The sequence below is a fragment of the Ictidomys tridecemlineatus genome, chromosome 5 (assembly GCF_052094955.1).
Source record: "Ictidomys tridecemlineatus isolate mIctTri1 chromosome 5, mIctTri1.hap1, whole genome shotgun sequence".
NCBI classification, from domain to species: Eukaryota; Metazoa; Chordata; class Mammalia; order Rodentia; family Sciuridae; genus Ictidomys; species Ictidomys tridecemlineatus.
In genome coordinates this window covers 156,615,362-156,633,817 of record NC_135481.1, presented here as the reverse complement: position 1 = coordinate 156,633,817, position 18,456 = coordinate 156,615,362, and positions in this window count along the sequence as shown.

The window sequence follows — 18,456 nt, the reverse complement described above, 5'->3', positions numbered from 1 at the left end:
AGAAACATAAATTTTTAATTGCATACCATTCTGAGTAATGATGAAATCTTTCACTATCATATTCAATTTCACTCAGGATATGAGTCATCCTCTTGTGCAGTGTATCCATGCTGTATATGCTATCTCCTATACCATCTAAATGTTCGAATTCACTCTCTCCATATCAAAGTGTTCAAGTAATCCTTATACTTAACAGTGGCTCCAAAGTGCAAGTGTAGTGATGCTGGAATTCAGATATGCTAAAAAGAAGCCATAAGTGCTTCCCCAAATGTGAAAGTTCTTAATGTGATTAGGGGAAAAAAAATCTGTGGTAAAACTAAATCTGTCCCTGAAATCATCAAGAAAGAAAAAGAACTTCATGCTAGTTTTGCTGTCATATCTCAAACTGTAAGTTACGACCTGAGTGTGTGATAAGTGAGTGCTTAGTTAAGATGGAAAAGTCATTAAATTATAGGGTTCTGTACAATCCAAGGTTTCAGGCATCCACTGGGGGTCATGGAATACGTCATCCACAGATAAAGAGGAATTAATGTACATTTTTGGAAAATCAATATAATTTCAAAAATTCTTCATTTTGTCAGCCTAATATCTTGGGGGGTGGGGAAACTATTAGCTATATTTTACAGGTGGAGAGATTGGAGATCAGAAAGATAATAATTCAGGGTCCCAAGGTAAGCTTCTTTGTTTAGAACACAATGCTCTGGAGGCTGGAATTGTAGCTCAGCAATAAAGTGCTTGCTTCATATGTGTGAAGCACTGCATTCGATTCTCAGTACCACACACAAATAAGCAAATAAAATAAAGGTCCCAAAGTCCAGGACCCACTTGCTCCGTCATGCTCTCTGACCCTATAAACTGAGATAAAAGATGAAGACAGAAGGTTCTCTTATCCATTTGGATCATCGTCAAAAGCCCCAGCAGATGTGTTTGGCTCTTGCCCACTTGGCACTTATAGTATAGAGCAGTGGTTCTCAACAGAGAATGATTCTACCCACCTCCCAGGGGACATGTAGAAATGTCTGGAGATATCTTTGATTGTCACACCTGGAGAGCAGCATGTTACTGGCATCTAGTATGGAGGGCTGCTGATGCACAGGACCACCCCACAATGAAAAATTACCTGGCCCCAAATGTCATTAATGGGGTTGAAAAATTATCATTTATAGAGACACATGGGCCATACAATGATTGCAAAACTAAATGTGAAGATATCAGGAAAAATAACATGGTTATCATGCATCCAGTGACTGGCATGTGCCAGGAACTAGACTAAGTGCTTGTATCTGTCAGGCTCATGCAGGGCAGCAGAGCCATGAGGGTCCTAAGGAATGAGGGGTTTATGAGGGGATTAGAGCTTTTCCAAATGTGGGGGAAGCCAGTGATGTACAGGGCACAAAGGTAATATAGGAGGATCAGAGAAGCACTAACCAAGTTCACTTGGAGCCCTGTGGGCAGGCAAGTCAGGGTCTAGGAGAATCTGTGAACAAGTTTGTCCAGCTGCTGGGGTTGGACAGAGCTCATGACGAGGGGCCTTGGCCCATGTGGGACCCGGTTCAGGATGGAGTTGAGTGGGAGTGTTATGTGGGGCAGTGCCCAGGTAATAACAGTAAATACTGGTGATAGGGGACAGACAGATGTGAGTGATGGGAACATGAGATTGAGGGAGCAATTCTATATACTGGGCCCATTGTGATGACCCCACATGCTTTCTTTTCTAAAAAGCCGCTTTACCTGCAGCCCTGCCTGGCTTAAGTCAACAGGATATATTACATTCCTCAGCAAACTATGTGCAGGGTATATGCAGGCCCAGAATGCTGATAAGAAGACCACCTTATGATAAAGGTGGGTGGAGTGCTTTTGTGGTTCTAATACAGACCAGGTCCCAGAACTCAGGAAAATAAGATAATTCCCCCATCCGTCAAATTTTTAAGAATAGGTTCCAGTTAGAACCAGTCGCATGAGCCAAACTGACCTAGAGTTGTCATGGCAGTGAGCGATTAAAGCCTGAAGTGATCCTGCTGTCAGTCAAAAGTCAAGAGGTGGACCTGGGTGGGACTCTCTGGAAATTTCCCTGGGAAGCCCCAATAAAAGTGAGGGGCAAGAGAGATGTGTTGTCCCTCTCCTCTCTGAGAGGCCCCATTCTTTCCCTTGAGAGTGTCCCTTTCCCTCCCTTTTCTATCTCATCTAATAAACTCATGTCTGAAATCTTTCTGGCATGCTTGCAAGATATGGGGTTTGAAGGGGGAGTGGGCTTCTCACTGCCTCAGTTTCACAGAAGATCCCAGCCCTGCAACTGGGTGAACAGGAAAGGGTCTGGTATGTTGTATGTTGGACCAAAAGAAAACAGGGTTGTATGGAAATGGAGACGATGGGAGAGAAGGCCTGGAAGGCAGAGTGCAGGCAGGCATGGAAAACCACTGAAGGGTTTGAGCCAGGTTGGAAGTTGAAAAGATGCCACGGACCAGCATAGATGGAGAGGCCAGTCTGGAGTGATGAGTTAGGAGACAGCACTGCTGACTAAGGAGGCCACAATGGGGCTTGGACCAGGGACCAGTGTGGGATTGAGGGACAGGAATGGATAAAATCTGAAATGGTCTAAAGTACAAAATTCAACAGAAGTTGATGGCTTGGATCTGGGTATAAGCGGAGAGATAATTCTGAACCAAGGTGATTTCTAGTTCCAGAGTTTTAGCACATAAAGACGACACAAAGAAACCAGGGTGAGGAAGACAACCATGAATTCCATTTTGGTCATTAAAAATTGGTGGGGCCTTTAAAATATCCCAGGGGAGACATCAAAGACACCACTGGTTTCATCAGTGTGAAATACAAAGGAGGGGTGCAATAGAGATGCACATGTTGCATTTGTAGGTCTGGGGATATAACTCAGTGGTAGTGCTTGTGTAGCATGAGGTCCTGGGTTCAACCCTGAGTACTGTGATAAAAAGAGAGAAAGAAAGAAAAAAAAGAGGAAGGAAGTAAGGGGCAAAGAAGAAAGAGAAAAAAGTCCTTTCGCATTTGTATTTGTTACTGGGAAGTTGGTTACCTGAGCTGATATTGGGGAAATGTTCCAAGTGTGGTCCCAGGACCAGCCACTACAATAGCATCTGGAAACACATTCCAGACCCACTGAATCAGAAACTCTATTTTAACATCCTCTCTGAGACAACCAGATGCACAGGAAAGCTGAAAATCTTGGACAATAGGCCTCAAACTTTGCTTTACACTAGAATTACCTGGAGAGCTTTTAAAATCCCAATGCCCATTCCATTCCATGACAGCAGAACTCTAGGCTGGGATATAGGTCAAAGGATCAACTGGTCCTGGTTTATTTAGGACTAAGACTTTCCCTCTTTTATCGTTGAAAGTCTCACAACCCAGGAAATCCTCCATTCCCAGCCTGAATATTCAGGATTTAGCCATTAGAAGCTCTTAAAGCCTGCAGGTTGTTTTCCCTGGGCAGTCAGGTTTGTGAACCAGTGTTCATCCTAGTTGAATGTAAGACTCACTCCGGGAACTTTGAAAAAAATTACTGATTTATTCAGATTTCCTTATCAGAGATTCTACCTAGGGGTGGAGTCCAGATATAAGTAGAGAATAAAAACCCTGCAATTATGATTGCCCTTGGTCTTAGGACCTATGGAGAAAGTATCAAGTTGGGGGGGGGAGAGTTCACCAGATTGTGGCAGGGAGAGAAGGAGGAACCTTTGAAATAAGGATGAAGAGGTAGCTGCAAAAGCAAGAGGAAGCCAGGCGTGCAGGGCCTCAGTTGCCAAGAATGTGGAGAGTGCTGCATCCTCAGCTGCACTATGCTGCATGGAATGGGGAATTGAGGGCCAGAGGCAGCTGTTTGTGAAGGCAAAGAGTCAAAGGAGGAAGAAGGATGAGGCTGTCCCTAGAACCACCTAGCTTTTTTTATTGCCACCTATTTTTTCCTTTTTAAATTTTTTAAAAAATATTTATTTTTTTAATTGTAATTGGACACAATACCTTTATTTATTTATTTTTATGTGGTGCTTAGGCTTGAACCCAGGGCCTTGCACGTGCTTGGCGATCACTCTGCTGCTGAGCCATAATCCCAGCCCTCCTTTTTTTAATTTTAAAAAATATTTTTCATTAATACATATTAATTGTACATATCAGTGGGGTTCAATGTGATATTGCCATACACACATACAGTGTGCACTGATAAAATTCAACCTTCTTCTCTCCTTTCTTTTTTGATGGTCATGCTTTTTATTTTTATTTTTTTGAAAACTAGATATTTAAAAGGCAGTGAAGCTATTTTGGCTATTTTAACCCCTCCGTGTAAGAGCAGAGGATGTAATAATAATCCCAACTGCTTGGCACACAAGATTGGTCTAAAAGTCAGTCACTACTCGAAAGTCAGAGTCCAAGCTAGTAGTAAAATCTAGCATTGTAGAGTCTTACCCATCTCCTGCACCCAGCTACCCTAAAAAGAATGAGTTTGGGACCACAGGATGTAGCCACTGCTTTTTCTTCTTGAGATGAGGTCTCAACTGGGTTGCTCACCCTAGTCTTGAACTGATGAGCTCAAGTGATCCTTCTGTCTCAGTTTCCCAAGTAGCTGGGACTACAAGTGTGCACCACCATACCAGATTTACTGCTTATTTCTTAAATGAGTGGCAGCCTATTGACCATCTCAGTGTAGATGGGGAAAGTTCCAGGCTCACTTGGCCAGTCTGGGAAGGCTCCAGTTCCATTAGCAATCATATTACTGGGTACAGAAAGTTATGGGCGGCTTAGAAAGGATCAGCAAACTCTCTTAAGATCTGATTTCTGCAGACCCGTCATATCCCTAACCTCTTAGCCTATGTACCCACACTTTATCTTACGCATCTTATTTATTCCTAAGAGAATCCTGAAAACTCCTTCTTCATTGGAAATATTTTCTGCATTTTTTCTTTTTCTTAGAAAAAAACAAATACGGGATTCTCTAAGCTGTCCCATTCTCTAAGCTGTCAAAATATATTACAGAGCAGCTTAAGGATTTTACCTAAACTGTGCAATGGTTATCTTTGGGACTGTCATGTTTTTCAAATTCTTTTTCCTTTCTCTTCTCTTCCATCTTCTCATTTCCCCTTATTTTCCTTCCCTTTAATTATAAAGGGGTAATGACGGTAGAGTAAAATTCAGGCTAGATGGGGAGGGCATGAGTGATTATACTTTGAAGGACTTTGCAAACTCTTCCTGTGTGTGACAGCTAATGAGCTTCCTCGTTCTGGAAACCTCTGAAATGACTTTTCAAACACATGTTGACAGTTTCCTGCCTACCGGTGTTAACTGATGTCCCTGAAGTAGTCCATGCTAATAATAAATCGCTGCATCTCATGGACCTGTTGTCTGTCATCTGGAGACATTTCCCTGTTAAATATTTATTTGCATATATAAAAACCCCATAACAGCTCATTAATTACCATGGAGCTCCTGAAGAATGACAAGGGGGATGCTGTCGTTGTTAACCCTGTCCACAAACAAATACATACCCATCAGATTTACCTGTTTAACTTAAACTGTAATTACTGGGCAATCAAACAACCGACAAGTGTAGGTGCTAATTATCCAAATGAGACTTGGAATGTTCAGAGTTACCTAGTTATTTTTAGCTTCTTGACTGTTATTTCCACTTCACATCTGCAGTCAATGTGAGTGACTTGTGTTCACATGAATCAGCTCAGCAAGTGTTTTCCCGAACGTTACTATAAGGATTTTGAGCGCAAAGTGAAAGAACATGTCAGTTATATGGATTTTTAGAATAAAATATAAACCATCTACTGGAAGAAAATAACAAATGCTTAAGTTGGCTCAGGCCAGCAGATGGCAGTGTGGACCAGAAAATAAAATTCTCCCCTTCCCACACATCAGGCTTTTGCGGTTGAGGCTTTGGCTTTACTTTCTACTCTTAAAGAGATTTGGAAGTTAAAGGTCTTTCCACTGTCCATGCAGAAGGGCTCAAGAGAGTCATGTGGCATATAACGCTCTTAAGTCAGGACACAGCTGCCCAGCAGAGCAGCTCAGCTACCACACATTGCCAAGAGGGACAAAGACCTGAGTAATCCAGGTGGCCTCTTTGAGTTCCTTAAAAGTCCTTAGACTTAGATGACTCTTGGGGCTCAAAAACATCATCCTGGTTTTCAGTTCTCTTGCTCCCCTCCTGAAAACCTTGCTGTTCTTTGCTTAAACCTGAAGGTTTATGGCAACTTTATGCAACCCCATGGAAATCTTTACGGGGTTGGCTCAATCATAGAGCTATTGCCTAGCATGGTGCAGACCCTGGATTCCATCCCAGCACCACAAAACAAAGACACAAAAGTATTTAAAACAAAACAAAACAAAGAGACAAAACAAAATAACAACAAAAACAAAAACACATATATTTCTAAATCTTGGTTACCAAGATGGCATACATGAAAATTGTTAAAATAGTCATCTCTGACTCCTTGGATTTTGCAAAACAGTTGTCTTAGGTGAAAGGAAAAGACTATTAAGTGCTCTAAGGAAATGCCCTATAAGGAATCCCATTGAAACAATATGAAACAATCATCCTGGTATAAATCCACAAACATAAAATAGCAGAAATTAAAATGAAATGATAATTGGATATATCATCAACCTTTTGGGGGGAGGGAGGGCTAGGGAGTGAATCCAGGATGCTCTAAACTGCGTATTCCAAACCTTTTAATTTTAAATTTTGAGACAGGATCTCGCTAAATTGCTGAATAAGTCTGGTCTCCAACTGAAGCAAGAGTGCTTCAGCCTCCTGAGTTGCTGGGATTATGGATGTGAGCTACCACACCTGGTTATTAATGTAAAATGCCATCTCAGCGTCAGCTTGCTTTACTTAACTGGGACTGATATATGAAAATACTTGCTCTCTTCCTTCTTCCTTGTATGTATTTTCTGTTTCTTTTTGCTATCAACCTACTAAAGAAGTAGGATTTAACTCAGAGCACTGTAGATGTTGCAGTTTTTAGATACTGTTGTTAAACTTCTTGTTTAATCCAGAATCTTGAGTACTGAGTTGACACTTGCTCTTTTAGGGAATGTTTGCACCTCTGGATTAGTTAGTTTGCAAGAGAAACAGAACCAACAGAATGTGTGTGTGTGTGTGTGTGTGTGTGTGTGTGTGTGTGTTGTGTGTGTGTGGTGTGTGTGTGTATGTGTAGAGAGAGAGAGAGAAAGACAGAGAGAGAGAGAGAGGTGATTTCTTATTATTTTGTTGTTATTATGTATAATAACAACATACATAATTAAGTATGATTAATCATACTTAATCATAACATAGTATGATTAAGACTGATCATACCATGTTGCCCAGGCTGGCCTCAATTTCTGGGCTCAGGCCTCCTGCCTCAGCCTCCCAAGTAGCTGGGACTACAGGCACAAGAAAGAGGTCTATTTTAAGAAATTGACTTAAAATCTGCATGTAGATCTGCAGGCTAGAAACCCAGAGAAGAACTGCAGTTCAAGTTTAATGGCTGACTGCTGGCAGAATTTCTTCCTGCTGGGGGGAGTCAGTTTTTCTCTTAGGGACATCAACTGATTGGATGAGGCCCACTCACATCATGGGGAACAATCTGCTTTACTGAAATTCTACTGATTTCAATGTAAATTCTATCTAAACCATACCTCTGTGTAAGTATCTAAGGGGGATGTTTGACCAAGTATCTGGATAGTGTGGATAGTGTGGCCTAGCCCTGCTAACACATAAAATTAACCATCATGACCCCAAATATTTCTCCCTTGAAAGGATCTGCTGAATGCATAGAGTGACTCTCGGATGGGTAGGCACTTTCTGTATTCTATCATATTCTGACAAAAAAAAAAAAAATCTTTTCACCTGAGGCAACAGGGCAGAGGGCAGAGCACAGGGCTGGGAGGCAGTACCTGAGTGCTGATCTTGTCTGCTACTGACACTTGTGTGGTTTTAGGGGGTCTGAGGCCCCTGCCGTCTATGGCTTCCTCCTCTAGTAAAGTGAAATCCCCAGAGAGCCAGAAGATTTCCTATCCATTGAATGTCACAGCAAGGGGTCAGGAATATCACAGGAAGGTAATTGGACCAGCACTTTTCCAACCTAGCTTTTAGAGAATTCAGAGATTAGAAGAGACACTTCTAAGGATTGAGGTGGAGCTCTTCATTAAGGGTTGGAAACCAAGACCAGAGTCTGAACCAGAACTTAGGAAATGTTCTGTCCTATCTTGTGAACGAGGGTAGCTACAGGGTGAGGCGCTTGTAAATTGCTTGCAAAAAATGACTGCAAATTATTCACTTCCCTGCATCCAGGCCCTTTTCAGTATGCCCTTGTTGCTCCCACCATCAACTGGTGGAGTCTGTTTCCCCTTGAATTGATCTTGTGACTTGCTTTGATCCATAGAATGTGGTAGAAGTTCAACTGTGTCAGTTCTGAGTCTAGGTCTTAAGAGGTCTTGCATGACTCCTTGATCTTTCTCAATACCTCACTCAAATGAATAAGGCTGGGTAGCCTGCTAGAGAACAAGGGACATGTGGCTCTTGCTCTAGTCACCAGTCAGACAGCTCTCAGATACAGAGCCATCCAGCTGCTAAGCAGCTGAGTGCAAACACATGGTGTGAGTCCAGCTGAGACTGGAGGAACCACCCAGTAGAGCTGAATTGCCAATTCAGAGAATAGCAAGCTAAACAAATGGTCATTGTTTAAAGCAACTAAGGTGTGATTTATTAAGCAACAGAAGCGTAAAGTGGACGACCTGCAGTTCTGGCAACAGACCACTTCACCTAGAGACTTGTTGATGGGAACAGCCACAATGGGTGGGTATACAGTCTACTATATACCACTAGCTATAGCCCAACTTCAATTTGTTGCAAGTGAGATAAATGAGAACACTTTTCTTATCCTTAATAGCATCTTTTTTTCTTTTTTTTTTTTTAATTCTAGGAACTCTCAGGATCAGTTTATGCAACATAAGGCTGCATAACAGTGTGTGTGGTCTAGTGATCTTTAAATCATTGCATACTCTCAGAAAATGCAACTCTTGATTGCAAATTTGTAGTGAGCCATTTGTGTTAACATCCTTTGTCAGCAGACATGTCTCGAGCTTCTTAAATGCCTTATTTCTCAACCACCCCCAGTCCAAAGCATTCAGCTCTGCCTAGGGTCCTAGACTAAACACTGTAGGAGGTAGTTATAATCAACTGCCTCAGTTCTGGGGCTGGGGATGTAGCTCAATGGTCAAGTGTTCATCTAGCATGTGCAAGGTCCTGGTTTCAATCCCTAGCATCACAAACAAAAACAACAAAAATTAAGCTGAGTTCTCTCTTATCCCCTTCCCCCTTCCAGACCCTGGCCTCAAAACTTCTACAATTGTAGCTAAACTCAGGAACATGAGTTTCTAAGTGATGCATTCAGGGGATTAGTTCTGTCCCCATCACAGGTCTCTTTCTTAATCCTGCCATTAGATTAGGCCTACCTGGCAGTTTCATATCCAAGTCCTTTCAGTGTCATACTCTGCCTACTTCCTAACTGCCTAGATTCCTGACAATGAACTTCACCTTCCAGGTGGCACCCTGTTCTCTTCTCCCTGATTGTCCAGTGATTAATGTTCAAGTTATTACATCACTTGGCCACATCGAGGGTCTACTTCATGTATCAGGTAGAGAATACCTTATTCAATTCTTTCTATGCTTCTGTAAAAGCTCAAGGAACTTTATTTGTTCTTAGTAAATTAAAAATCGGAGGGTGATTTGGGTACAAATCCTTGAATGAACTATGCCAACAAAATAGCATGTTGTTTTTCAATATTTCCATAGAAAGATCACTTTTCACATGGATGTATGAGTTTGGGGCAGTCCTACGAGGGACATATAACAATTGTCAGTATTCCCATCTTGCAAGTGGAGAAATTCAGGCTTGAGATCCTAAAACTTGTAGATGGCAGATCTGGAAACTGAATTCAGCTCCTGATTCCAAACTCCATCTTCCTTAAGAGTGAGAGAAGAACCCTTGCCTAGCAGAGAGTGTGCATTTCCCAAACACTTCCTCTCACCCCACCCTGGAAACCCATCTGCTGGCATTCTATCTGTATGGCAGGAGAGCTGTTGGATAAGGGAGCTTTTGTCTTTAAATCAAGCAAATCTTAAAGGAACATAGTACCACCAAGGAAAGTGTATTAAAATAGGTGAAAAACAATGTCTAATCCTGCTGATATAAGACAAGACAAAAGATGCCAGGTGTGGTGTATACTTATAATCCCAGCAGTTTGACTCAGGAGACTGAGGCAGGAGAATTGTGAATTCAAAGCCAGCCTTCGAAAAAGCAAGGTGCTAAGCAACTCAGAGAGACCCCATCTCTAAATAAAATACAAAATAGGGCAGGGGATGTGGCTCAGTGGCCGAGTGACCCTGAGTTCAATTCCTGGTACCCAAGGGGGGAAAAAGACAAAAGAAATCCTTCATATTCTTCCATGTTGGAAATAACAAGGTAATTAGCAAGGAAACACACTGAAGGTTCCCACAGTGGAGGGTGGTACCATATGTTAATGGAGAGATGGGTAAGGGAGGATTTGTCATGGATATTATTTCCTGGTGGAATTGGGGCTACAGAAGACATGTGTGTTACAACTTAGATTTCATGTAAAATTTTGCGCATTAAAGAAATGATTTAAGCTGGGCATAATAGCATGTACCTATAGTTGCTCAGGAGCCTGAGGCAGGAGGATCTCTTAAGGATAACCTGGACAAGATTCAGAAAAACAGCCAATTATCATTTCTATTTTATGACAGCAAAGCATCACTCTCCCTTGCCATTGTCTGGACATTACTTTCAGGTGCTTTAACTTAATTAGACATTTGGTTTGTATTTAAATTCATACTTAGACATACTATTTCTTTAACTTTCCCTCACTCCCCCCACCTCAACCACAAAACAAAAACAAAACATATCATTCATAAGTATCTGTGTCATTTTATTAAAATTTTCAGACTGTCTGGGGATTAAGAGCAAAGTCTGGAACATGAGAAATCCTCAGTTCTGATGATTGTGGATGGAAAACTTCCAGCACATTCCCCAGTGAGGATGGCTGGATGGGGCAGCCCTGTCGTGGCACCCCTAGAGCAGATCCAGGTGTTGTCCTCCAGCTGGCCATAACACTTTAGTACTGACTTGATCCTTAGCCATCATTTTATTGTCCTAGTCACAGACCTCAAAAGATCCAGCAGTAAGGAATTAAAATGATACTCTATCAGTATTAATTCTGAAATTCAGCATGAATTTAGCCTGCTTGTAGACATTTCTCCAAGATAGAGTTGAACTGGGAATAGTTTGCTTGTTTAAACTGCAAAAATGTTTTGTGCCTTCTGGTCTTATAATGGTGTGTGCAAAGGGCCTCTTGAATGAACTCCACTAAGCTTTGCACTGACCTGTTTGGAAATGCTTGGATCTTCTCCCTTCACTTCAACTTGGCTATTTCTTTGAAGAGGTCAAAAGGGGGGTGGTGGTTGGACAGAACCCTGGTTCAGTCCTTGGCTACCATCAGCTCAGACTTTCCTTTCTACATTTACCCCCTTCCCACAGCAGGCCTGCCCCGTAGTGGACACTTGCTAAGTAGTAGGTGTTATGTCAGTCATTAATACCATTCCCTGACAAGTCCTGGGAACCTCCTGTGGACCCTGCCTCCTGCAGCCAGGAGCCTCACCCAGGATGCTTCTTTCTTCTCCAGACTCCATCTCCAATGCTCCATGAGTGAAACTCAAAGGGGGAAAGAGAGAGGGATCAGGGAGTCATAACTGCTGTGTATTTTGTGGAAAGGTTTTAAGAACCCTCACTCCTCAGAGTGCTTCCCTTGAAAAATATTGCTGTGCACAAATGTTAGGTGATCTTCAAGTTGTGTTTATAACATTATTTGTTTCTGTGCTTAACTTTGGTTGCTGCTAGAATTGTTAAGTTGTTGTACTGGAAGGAATGACTCCTCTGCCCAAAAGATACCAGTGAAATGATTGTATAACGTGGCAGCGGGCTGAAACGTGGACCTTGGAGATACTAACACTTCACAGGAGGGTCTGAGAGCTTTCCTCTCTGAAACTTCTTCTCGCCCCAGGTGGCCACATAGAATCACATTTGTATTTCCCCTCTCCATTCAAGCACTGTATTTGGTCTCAGGAAGTCCTTATCACAATCAGCAAGGGCTGGCATTGCAGATGATATAGTGTTATGTGCCCCTAAGGAGCCTTCTGTAGACCAGACCAACAGAGGTATGGTGTTTCCCAATGGAATGTCAAAGAACAGGTGTTCTTCACCTCCACCCTGTGGGATTTGAGACTGGGTGTCTTGGACACCTCTGATGTATATTTTCCAGGCACAATCTTTGGGAGAAGATTTGTGACAAAAAAAAAATATTAGGAACCACTGTGAAAACTAGGAGAAGGATTAAAGTGGGGGAGTAGAGAAGAAAGGGGAGGTGAGAAGGAGAAAAAGGAGAGATGAGGAAGAGAAGAGGAAAAAGAAGAAAGAGGGAGAGGGAGTAGTATGCCTGGCATGGTGGTGCACTCCTGCAATCCCAGTGACTCAGGAAGCTGAGGCAGGAGGATTGTAAGTTCAAGGCCAGCCTCAGCAACTTAGTGAGTCACTGTCTGAAACAAAACAAACAACAACAACAATTTTTAAAAAAGAAGAGTTTTGAGGATGTGGCTCTGTGGTTAAGTGTCCTGGGTTCAATCACTGGTACCCAAAATACACACATACATACATACATACATATCCTCAAATTTCAGAGTTTGCCTCTACCACCTAGATATATAGTCTAACATCTAATATTTCAAGTCAGAATGTACTTGCATAATTTATTTTAAATGCAAAATATCTTGACAGCAGAGGTCTTGCTCCCTCAGGAGTGATATTCTTTGACATGTGCAGCCGACAGATGCACACAGTGACCTCTTCAACATTGAAAGGAAGGAAGGAGTTGGGTTGGAACTCCCCACCTCTCTCTGCTCCCTCCGTCCTGCAGTCTTTTCCTCTCTCTTCCACTTCCCCGCTATCTAGACCTGTTGACCGTTACCTGGCTTCCTTCCTTCTCGCCACATAAACCACTTTCTTTCTGATGCAGGTGTCCTAATCATCTGCACACCTTGCTAGAGACCTGAACCTGTCATTTTCACAGTAAAGGTCCACGTGTGGATTCAAAAGGCTTATATAGAAACTGTCATATAATCATCTCCAGAAAATGGCTCAGATTATAGAAACAGATCAACAAACAAAAACCTTCTAACAGAAGCTACTGATGGCTTTGTGATTTCTATTTTGCACACTTTATATATAGACTTTTCTTCAATGAATAGTTTATTTTTAGTTTTTATTTTGTGCTGAGACATAATTTTATTATCGAATATAACTTTTTTGAACATTATTAGATTAATTTTAAATTTTTCTGAACTTGCCTAATCAAGAATTTAGAGTTCTTTTTATTTTATTAGGAATGCTTTTCGTAACATGCAGTTGGGAACCCTATTAGTTCTGATGTAGTAGCAGGTTTGGAAGATGAAGCAAATTTACAAAAGGGCATTTAGGGGCAGTTTTGTGATACATTTCTTGGTAAGTGGCATCACTTGGTTGAAATAATACAGCAGTTATTTTACACATATCCCAGCAGGTTGTTAGAATAGATTATCTCATTGTTATTTATCTAAGAATTTTATCTCCTGACACAGAAGGATGCAGGATTAGGGGCTGGGGTAGCCTGGGAGATGGAACTTGGTGGTCCAGGTGTTGAAGAGTAGAAATAGATCCAGGATGGCCAATGACAGGATACCCATCTGGCTGGTGAAATATGGTGCTAGGCAACTAGCGGTCACCCAGGCAACCATTAGGGTTGGGAGGAGTCCAGCGAGAGGTGACAGTGAGTCCAGATGATAGGACTGACGTGTACACAGAGGCAAGCCATAGAGACGGGCACTATACAGAGACCCAGGCAGGTGTCTGGCCTTGGGGACATCTGTCAGTTGCAGGGGCAGGACATAAGGCCATGAGAAGAGCAAGAGCCCATGTTCCAAGGCCAGGAAGATGGGAGCCCATAGAAGTTATGAGGCAAGCACATGGGAAAAGAGATGGGGCTGCAGATGGGTAAACTAGTGCCCAAGGAGTGGCAGGATTCAGAGAGCAGGTAGAACCTAACAGAGCTTAAGATCAAAGAACTATGGAGTTAATTAAGTATTTTGTTTGAGACTTCATAATTTGCCATCCCAGGAAGTCCTATCTGTGAAAACAGCAGACCATGGAAGTGGGAAATAGATAGGACATTTTTAAGTTGGGGGGGGTCCTAGATATTATAGGATTTAAAATCATAGAGGGATTTTCATTGGGGGGCAGGAGTTGTTATTCCATAATCTATGTGTGTTCACAGGATATATGTGACCGTGTGTGTGGAAGGGTGTGCAGGTGTGCATGGGTGTGATCGTATGTGGGTTAGTGAGTCTATGCAGGGTTGTGAGAGCACACAAGTCTGTATGTGAAGGCTGGGATGTCCCTTCTGTGGCCAGAAGATGGAGAGCTATCTCAGAGCATAACCTCACGTGTGACCTCTATCGGTGGACCATGTTTGGTGAGACAAATATTGGAGTCCCACTTTCATTTTCTCAGATATCCTCCAGAGTTTAATTTCTACCTGAGAGATGGGCAAACCGATAGGTGAGCTCTGACACAATAATGTCCCTTGCCCTGAACACAGAGTTCCAGAGAGGCCCTGCTGGGGCCTCTGTCTGGGTTTTCACGAGGCTAGAAAGTTGGGGAGTCTAGGTTGGGGAGGAAAGTAGAGTGATGGCCAGCAGAGGATAGGGCTGCAAAACAAGCCAGAACTTGGAGTCACAGGATTGTCCCTTCTCTAGCTTTGCCAAGGATGAACCTCCCTGAAGGGACCAAAATACTCTCCTTCTGTTTGAATTTCTCCCGCTGGGACCCATGCAGCAGGGAGGAAACAGCTCTCAGCAGTCCGGGTGACTTTGGAATAAATAGCTGGGCTGGGCGTGGAAGTCAGCGGGTCCTTCCCAATGAATGGATCCCTCAGTGTCCCTGTTGCAGAACTGTTCTTCTTTTGTTCCTCTGTCTTTAGCTCTCTGTTATATAAACATCTGGAGGGCTGAGTATCATTTTCGCCCTAGTAAAGGAAGAATACATCTTATATTCCCCCCACAAAGAGACAAAATGGTGCGTGGGCCACATCAGCGTAGGAACTGGAAAATCTGTGTGGAGTGGCTTGAAGGAGTCACTCTTGGTCTATGAATCACTTTTCTTTTCTCTTCCAAACATCTGTGAAGCAATGAAATAATATGTGTGAAGACTCAAGATTCCCTTCCGGATCAATCTGAGTGTATTTGTTTTACATCAGTGGCCATAAAGAAATCGGTTCCAGCATCTAAAGGGAATGAAATTGCTTCCATATAATTTTACAAATCTAATTTTTTCCCCTCAATGTATTAACCACCAAACTACCCAAACTGCTTATTTCCATATTTGGAATATTTTCTAATGTGATTATCTATATATTTTTCTGGGGTTGGGCATTCAGCAAAAAATAAAAACACAGTCAACATTGTTATTTGATTAGCGCTCTGTCTTTAAGATGAAATGAGGGATTAAATTATTTTAAACACGCTTTGGCTGTGTATAGACTCACTACTCCAAATGTGGTCCCCAGACCAGTCGCATGGACATGATATTACCAATACATTTGTTAGCAAGGCAGACTCAGGGCATTCACTCCCCACCATATACCCTGAGTCAGAATCACAAGATTCCCCTAGAAGGTTTTGGAAAGATTTAAAGTTTAGGAAGCCCTCTGCTGAAGGGCTGGTCTGAGTGAATGAGTCTGTCACAGATTGACTTTGCTTTATGGTACTCAGGATTTTCCCTTCTCCAGCTTTGCCAAAGATGAACCTCATGGCTAGATCATTCTCTTGTCCTCACATGTTCTTCCAGCCTATCTAGTTTTGACCATATTTTTATTTAATTCAGCCATTTTGCATAGATCCATATCTTATGTGAAAATATCAAGAAAAACTGATTCTTTGTTAATATATCCTTATTTTGACCACAATCCATTGACAAATATCGATTGAGTACCTACTGTGTGCTGGGTACTATTTTAAATGCTGGGACAAAGCAGTAACTCAGACAAAGTCCCACTTTTCTGTAACTTCAGTGCCAGGAGATGGAGACAACTACACAAGCTAGTGAATAAGATTTTATACGGCCTTTGGTCAAGAAAACAAAACAGAGCTCTGTGATATCTTTTTAGATTTGAGAAATCAGAAATAAAAATCAACCAAACTAGACAGTGGGGAGTTGTAGGAGGTGTTTATTAAGAGTTTTTATAATAATTAATAGAATCACCTGTGAAATCAACTGGCTTAAGAGTGAAGAAGCTGAGAGACAAGAAATGAACTAAGCGATCTCCAAGTTTTCATCTTGTTAGACTTTTAAAAGTAACAGAAATCCTATAACAGTAAAATCCAGGGAGAAGGTGAAAGATGGGAGATGCAAGAACTCATTCTTTAGGCTTGATCTAAATGTTCATGAACTTCAGATGGGGGAGGGGTTAGGAAGAGTAGGCAGAGATGATTTGCCCACAGAAATGGCTTCTGCACCAATGCTGACCCTTCAGAGTGGGTTCTCTTCCCATTTCCAGGACATTATAAGTCAAAATGGCAGAATAATCATCTTTATGGAGATTTTTAGGGCCACCTTTACAGTGGCTATGGATTCAAGCACCATATTTAAGTCAGGTTCTGTTGGAACCAGCTAAATGTCCTCCAGCTGATGAAAGAGTTGCTGGAAGTCAGTGTCAACAGCTGCAGAAATGGGAACCAAGAGTCAAGGCAAAGACTGCTATACACACAGAGATTCTGTTGTGGGTCACTTATAAGAAGTCAATAGAACTCTCTATGTTAGGAAATAAGGTTTTCTGCTGCCCGAGTATCTGCTTTGAATTATAATTTCTGATTCACTTTTTTTTTTTTAACCAAAGACTTGAGTGAAAGAGAAATAAAAGTCAAGCATTTATTTGAAATAAAAGCAGGGTACTATTCACAAGAGCCATTTTGAATAAGAACTTTCTAAAATAGGGGCAATAATTCTTACAGGAAGATAATCAACATTCCCCACCCCCACCCTGAACTTCTCATTGGCTCTAAGCACAGCAATCTACAACTCTTCTTCCTCATGAGCTTAGAAAACTATGTGTTCTTATCCTTGGCCTGTGTCACTTAATCTCTTGAATGGGGAAAAAATAATAAAAAATCTATCTTTTCAATTTTCCAGTGAGGTCATTTTAGCTCAGTGCAGGAAGGTGTTTATAGATAGGGATATTCACCCTGCCATTGGGTGGATGGTATGGCTAAGTTAACTTGGTGGTTTTGTGCCATCAAGTTGCAAAGTGGGAAAGAACCCACCAGGGTATGTTTTAATGGATTGGGCTTTAAATCCACCTCCTGCTTCGCATTTCTATTTGCACTGAAGATGGAAAATTCTGTAAGAAAATGGAATGGGTTTCATGTGAAGAATGGAGTACAATTGACTCTTCTAAAGCTACTTGGGTCTTATATGACTTACCTCTGCCTCCACAATATATTTGACAAGATCCCCCAAATCCCTGTGAGGTTGATTTGGTATTTAAATGACAAAAGCTAAGAAAATGTATTTAAAACATTTCATAATCTCCTAGAATTTGGGTTAATGAAGAGGGTTGAGATACATTTAAACGATATTTTGAAATGGTGAACATTGTTGTACCTCTAGCATTAGATTAGAGGAAATGCAATTAGATGAGACTGTATCTCAACAACTGAAAGAGCAGGCCTTCATGCTAAGATCCCATGGATCAACACCTTTAAAACCCATTGACTTTTTGTTGTTCATTCTTTGAACTGCTGTACTCTTTTTCCAATGGTCTATGATCAGAAAGATGTCTTTTGCTAGGTATTTTGATATGACTACTCCTAAAACCTTGGCAAGTGATAATGAGAAGAGAAAACATATTTCTTTGAGCTCTATCCTTGGAGGTCCAGTGTTTTCAACATTTCTCAAAACCTGAGCAGGTGGTGTCTCAGCTCTGCTCACCAGTAAGTCCTTCCAGTTAAGGAATGATGCCTGCTCTCTTCTGGCCCCACCTGATGATGTCGGTAGTTGGTTAATATGCTACCAATGAAGCCATACACATAGGAAAGTTGACGACTGTCACCAAAGTTCCTGCCAAGGGAGCTCTCTTTCCTGCTAGTGCCCAAAGGGCTGATCCTCATTATTGGTATTGCTTTCCACTGCTGCTGGAGATATCCATGCTACCACCTAAGTTATTCATTTATGTATCTATTGAATTGCTATAAACATTGATAACTTACTTTATGCCAGGATTATTACTAGCACATGGATATAGTGATTGATTCCCACTCTGTTCCTATGGAGTTCAAAATAC